A 6,000-nucleotide genomic window follows, 5' to 3' on the forward strand; every position below is an offset into this window, starting at 1 on the left:
GGAAAAGGAATGAGGGGAGGGGTAGGGGAAGGGTGGCAAGAGGGCAGGGAGGAGAAGGAGAGAGAGAAAGGGGAGACAGAGGGGAAAAGCCGACGTTAGCAGCAGCGGATCAGGGAGGGCCGTCGACGTCGGTGTGACATCCAGGTGCCCGCGTGTGTCAGCTGCCTGCTGAGGAGCCCGCACAGCTCTGGGAGAGGCGCGGCTTCCCAGGCAGGGCTCCCGTGGAGAGGGGCCAAGGCAGGTGTGGGGAGGGGGCGCTCCCTCCCCAGGAGGTGCCCTGCCCTGGCAAGGGTCCTGGTGAGGATGGCGCTGGTGGGCTGGCTCAGAAGCAGGCAGGTTTGGACGCAGGGACACAGGGAGGCAGGACAGGACAAGCAAGGAGGAGCTAGCAAGGGCTGGAGAGCCAAAAGACAGGCTGTGGCCAGGGCAAAAGGGACAAAGACTAGGCTTGGGCAAGTCAAAGGAGCCAGCAAGGCAGCGAGCAAGCAGCAGGCAGTCAGCCCCAAGAAGCAAAAGGCACAAACCAAAAGGCCTCATCTCCAAAAGCCCAAAAGACAAGGGCTCAAAAAGCCCTTGTGAAAAAACAAGTCTCAAAAGGCCCTGAACCACGAAGGCTCCAAAGCAAAAGCGCAAGAGCCAGAAGTGCTAAGGCAAAGAGCCTGCACTGGAAAAGCAAGTTTCCAAACGCCTGCCAGGAGGCTGGGGTGCCATTCCTTTTTGTGGCCTCCTCCCAAAGTCTGCCTGCTGACAGGAGACCGTTGGCCCAGTGCAACCTTTCCCTGCAGTGCATTGCTGGAGACCTTTCACCGTGGGATTGGAGAGTGTCTCTGCAGGGTACAGTGCCTTTGGTGGTCTCCTGCTGAGTGTCTATGAAATGGCTGCCAGGAAAAGTGTCCCCAGAGACAAGGCTTTCTCCCATCTTCTAGTTGACTCCTGCACATGGCACGTGTGCACCCCTCCTCCACATGCCTCTAGCCATCAGTGCTGGAGGCCAAACAAGACAAACGTGGCTCCTCATGCAGCTGCTTGTGGATTTCCCTTCAGGGGAAGGAAGCATTCAAGGCTCATAAATGCTCATGATCAAAAGGAACAAGCGAAGGCACAGGGTGTGCAAAACCTCACCAAGGTTTATTAATAAGTTACACAGTCGGCATGGAAATTGCTATGTTAGGACCTAGCCTAGCCTAAATCCATAGGGCAGAGAGCTGGGGAGAAAGGGGTGGGGTAAAAGGGAAAGGAGAAGAGATGATTTCAAGAGGGAGCGGGAAAAAGAATGGAAAGAAAGAGAAGGAGAGACTACTACTCCTGCTTCTAAACTACACACTTGGCATAGAAATTGCTGCGTTAGTCCAATGCCCAAATCCCCTCCATATTGTACCACAGATATATCTCTCTCTCTCTATATATATAGATAGATATATTCCTATTCTCTAGCCTAAGCCCCTCAACCTTAACTATTTCACCCTGTGACCTCACACACTTCTATACAACTGCACACACATCCTCCCAGTGCTATCACTGAGTTTTGGAAGCCGTTTCCACGGCCTCAAGTCAAAGGCGGTACCCCTCTAAGAGTCACCACCTGCCCAAACAGAAAGCCTGAGAGTTTCTGCATGCAGTGTTCTAACACCTAGCCTACCCTATCTACACATGGCAGAGGGTTTGGGAGAAACGGGTACGGTGGAAGAGAAGGGAAAAAAGAAGAGGTGAATTAAAGGGAGGGAGGGAGGGAGGGAGGGAGGGAGGGAGAAAAAGAGGGAGAAGGAAACCAGCAGTCCTGGTTCCAGCATCCATCTGGATGCTGGGATGTCATTCCTGCTTCCACCATTGATCCAGCTGATGGGATGTCCTTCTTGGTTCAAGCATGGATGCAGATGGTGGCATGTCAGTCCTGCTTCCAGTGTTCATCCGGTGATGGGCCGGCAGTCCTGGTTCCATCGTTGATGCAAACGATGGCATGTCTGTGGTCCAGGGGAGCCCTGGCTGGGCTCCGGGGAGGTCCGTCCATTTTATGGATGGCTTTCCCTGCCCTAAAGACAAGGTTTTGCGCTTCCGATGCCCTTAGCTGTCAGGCGTGGTCTGTTCTTTCAGACGTGTTGGGAAATGGGCCAGAGGCTCTTGCGTGCTCTTGACTCTGCCCTCTAGTTCATGCTCACTTCCTGGCTTCATTGCTGCTCTCTTGCTCTGCTGGGTTGTGTTGACCTCCGGGGACTAGAACAAGGAGGTTTGTTGCAGGGAAGTGGTGTCCTGCCTGCGCATGGCCCCTTCTGCAGTCACAACTTGTTCTTTCCCAGGGCCGCTTCTTACCAACAGCGCTGGCTTTCTCCCACCAGCTCTGGCACGGTTTTCCCCGGATCCCGTGTCTGACTCCACAGCCATGAGGCCGTGGGTGTTTGAGACACATACGCCGGAGTCTTGTCTTCTGGGATTGCCCATGGGCGTTGCTCCCGTGGGATGCTGAGCAGGCTCAGGGCCAGCCAGCACCTCTGGGGCCCGGCCCGGCGCTGGCAGTGGGGCACTAATCCTCAGGCCGTGCCCCCATGCAGGCACAGCGGCACAGCCTGCTCAGAGCCCGCAGCGCCCGCCTGAAGCGGGAGGGACGTTGGCTGCCCACAGCCTGAGCCCTGCTGAGGCCACGGCTTTCTGGCCATCTGGGCAAAGGGCTGAGTGGGTGGCAGGGGCTGTGCAGGGCAGCTGCCTGCCTCTGTGGCCCTGTGACTGTCACCGGTTCACCAAAGGCAGGAGAAGCTTCTCTTGCATCCTCTTGTGCCTTGGGGGTGACTGGTGCACAGGGCTCCTCTTCCTCAGGAGCTCTGGCCAGAGCAGCACCTGCTGCCTCGGCGCCCGTGGCACCGGCTGTGGCAGGGGACGTGCTCTGCAGGTCAGGCACTGCCTCTGCTGCTGCCTCTGCTGAGTCCAAACTGCTGAGAGAGCTGGGCAGCTGGTGGGGCTCAGCGTGAGGATCGTACTCATTGCATGGGCCCAAGAAGTAGTCCCAGAGGTCGTAGATGTCCCAGATGGCATCATTTTCCACTTGGAACCGCTCTTTGGCTTTGCTGCGTTCCCCTTGCAAAAGCTTTTGCTCGTTATCCTTTGCTGCCTGCCTCTGTGGCCCTGTGACTGTCACCGGTTCACCAAAGGCAGGAGAAGCTTCTCTTGCGTCCTCTTGTGCCTTGGGGGTGACTGGTGCACAGGGCTCCTCTTCCTCAGGAGCTCTGGCCAGAGCAGCACCTGCTGCCTCGGCGCCCGTGGCACCGGCTGTGGCAGGGGACGTGCTCTGCAGGTCAGGCACTGCCTCTGCTGCTGCCTCTGCTGAGTCCAAACTGCTGAGAGAGCTGGGCAGCTGGTGGGGCTCAGCGTGAGGATCGTACTCATTGCATGGGCCCAAGAAGTAGTCCCAGAGGTCGTAGATGTCCCAGATGGCATCATTTTCCACTTGGAACCGCTCTTTGGCTTTGCTGCGTTCCCCTTGCAAAAGCTTTTGCTCGTTATCCTTTGCTGCCTGCCTCTGTGGCCCTGTGACTGTCACCGGTTCACCAAAGGCAGGAGAAGCTTCTCTTGCGTCCTCTTGTGCCTTGGGGGTGACTGGTGCACAGGGCTCCTCTTCCTCAGGAGCTCTGGCCAGAGCAGCACCTGCTGCCTCGGCGCCCGTGGCACCGGCTGTGGCAGGGGACGTGCTCTGCAGGTCAGGCACTGCCTCTGCTGCTGCCTCTGCTGAGTCCAAACTGCTGAGAGAGCTGGGCAGCTGGTGGGGCTCAGCGTGAGGATCGTACTCATTGCATGGGCCCAAGAAAAAGTCCCAGAGGTCGTAGATGTCCCAGATGGCATCATTTTCCACTCGGAACCGCTCTTTGGCTTTGCTGCGTTCCCCTTGCAAAAGCTTTTGCTCGTTATCCTTTGCTGCTTGGGGAAGCTCTTCATCCAGGCAGTATTCCTTTTGGGACAGCTCTTGGGGCCTCTCCAAGCCTTCTGCTTGGGACATCTCCTTGTCATTGGTTTCCTTCCCTTGGCATGGCTCCCGGGGTCTGTTTTCTTCTGCCTGTTTCTCCTCCTTCCCTGTGGCCCCGCACTGGCTCAGGAAATTTGCTTCCACACAGTCGGGCACGCTCTGATGACTGGCTTCCCTGAGCAGGGGCAGCCTGTGCTCTGCATTGTCTGCATGCTTTGTGTTAAGCTCCTGCACAGGCTGCTTCTGGGACATGGTGCTCAGATAGTCGCCTGACTTTCCAGGCACTGGCAGAGATGTGCCACTGAGGTTTGGACTCATTTGGACACAGGACACTTGTGTGTCCTGCTCTGACTCTTGCCTCTGGCCCCAGGTGGCTGGAAGCCCTCCTAAGGGAGCTGACCCAGGCATGCTGTGTGCCTGGTCCGGCTGGGCTCTTGGCTGCTGCCTGGGCCTCTGGATCCCAGTGGAGACCACACGGGAGACTGGCACAGGGATACGGCTCCTGGACTCCACGTGGGTCTCCCGGGGTGCACGGCGGCCTGCCCGTGTGCTGGTCTTCAGCACGCGAGGAGGCTCTGATTCGCCGAGCAACGACACTGCTTGATCCCCGTTGCCTGGGGAAGCTGACCCAGGCATGCTGTGTGCCTGCTCCTGCCGGGCTCTTGGCTGCTGCCTGGGCCTCTGGATGCCAGCAGAGAGCACCCGGGAGACTCGTACAGGAATACGGCTCCCGGACTTCACGCAGGTCTCCTGGGGTGCACGGCAGCTGACCTGCGTGCTGCTCTCTGGCACGTGAGAAGGCTCCGCCTGGGAGATGACACTCGCATCCTTCTCACTCTTCTCAGGGTCCGGCACAGGCCTGCTGCTGATGCTCTCCTCCACGAGGAGCAGTGGCCCTTCTGGGTCCCGCTGGGCCAAGGGAGCCGCAACAGGCCGGCTGCGGGCCTGGTCCTGTGCGGCTGCTGACTGCTGGCTGTGGATCCCAGCGGAGACCACACGGGAGACTGGCACAGTAATACGGCTCCTGTGCACTGTCCTTGTGTCATGGCATGTGGTGCGGCGCAGAGCAGCCGCCAAGCTCTGAGAGCTTGTGGCTGTGCCCCGCTCACCACGGTTGCCCCAACGCTTGGGGATTGCCTTCTCCTCCATCTGCATCTCTGTCTTCCTCAGCTGCAGAGCTCTGCAGGGAGCTGCTTCCTCCCAAGAGAGCCGAGTAGCTGTGCTGGCAGGAGATTCTGTGCGTGTCAGGGCAGGGGTGTGTGGCATCACAATGGCCTTGGTGCTGATGCGGCCCCACAGACAAGGGGCCCTTGCTTGGAAGGTGCCTGTGTCATCACAAAGGGCCACACCCGGCCGGCCCTCCTGGAACAGTGGAGCCAGCAGGACTTGGCTGTGCCTGCAGGGGACGGGCCCTTGCACTTGTAGACTTGTGGGCCCTGCTGTGCCCAGGGGCCTGCAAGGCTCTTCACACGCTTGGACGCAGCATCCAGATCTGCAGGCAAGGAAGCCCTGGCTTTGAAGGCCGTGCAATAGATTTGGGGCATGAGGCATTGTGTGGATGGATGCAGCCAGAGAGAGGGCTGTGGTCAGTGGCTCTATTGTCCTGCTGGAGATCAGGGTGTCGGTCAGCCTTCTGCCATGGCACTGGGGCCCTTTGATGTCGATGATGCTGAGAGTGGCCTCGAGTGTACCCTCAGCACCTTTCGAGCAGAGAGGAAGCTGAGCTGTTGTGGGAGTTCAGCACGAATGCAAAGTTTCTTTTTCTAAGGAAGGCGCAGCGTACATTGGCAGCTTGGGTGGCCAAAAGAAGAGTTGTTCTCACCTCTGGAGGAGCCAGTCTTAAATGACTTGCCCCTTTTTCCCCTGCCGGCTGGCAGAAGTTCACATCACTTGCCAAGTGAGAGGCCTCAGGCGGTCGGGGCGGGGCCCGGCCAGGCCTCCGGGAGCTGCTGCCCCACGGGAGAGAGGCCCGGGCCGGCCGCGTCCCCTCTTCCCCCTCGGCTGCCTCTCGGCACGGGGAGGGAGAGATGGCAGCTCAGTGGGGCCAGCCC

Source organism: Zosterops lateralis, assembly GCF_965231275.1.
Source record: "Zosterops lateralis genome assembly, chromosome: Z".
NCBI classification, from domain to species: domain Eukaryota; kingdom Metazoa; phylum Chordata; class Aves; order Passeriformes; family Zosteropidae; genus Zosterops; species Zosterops lateralis.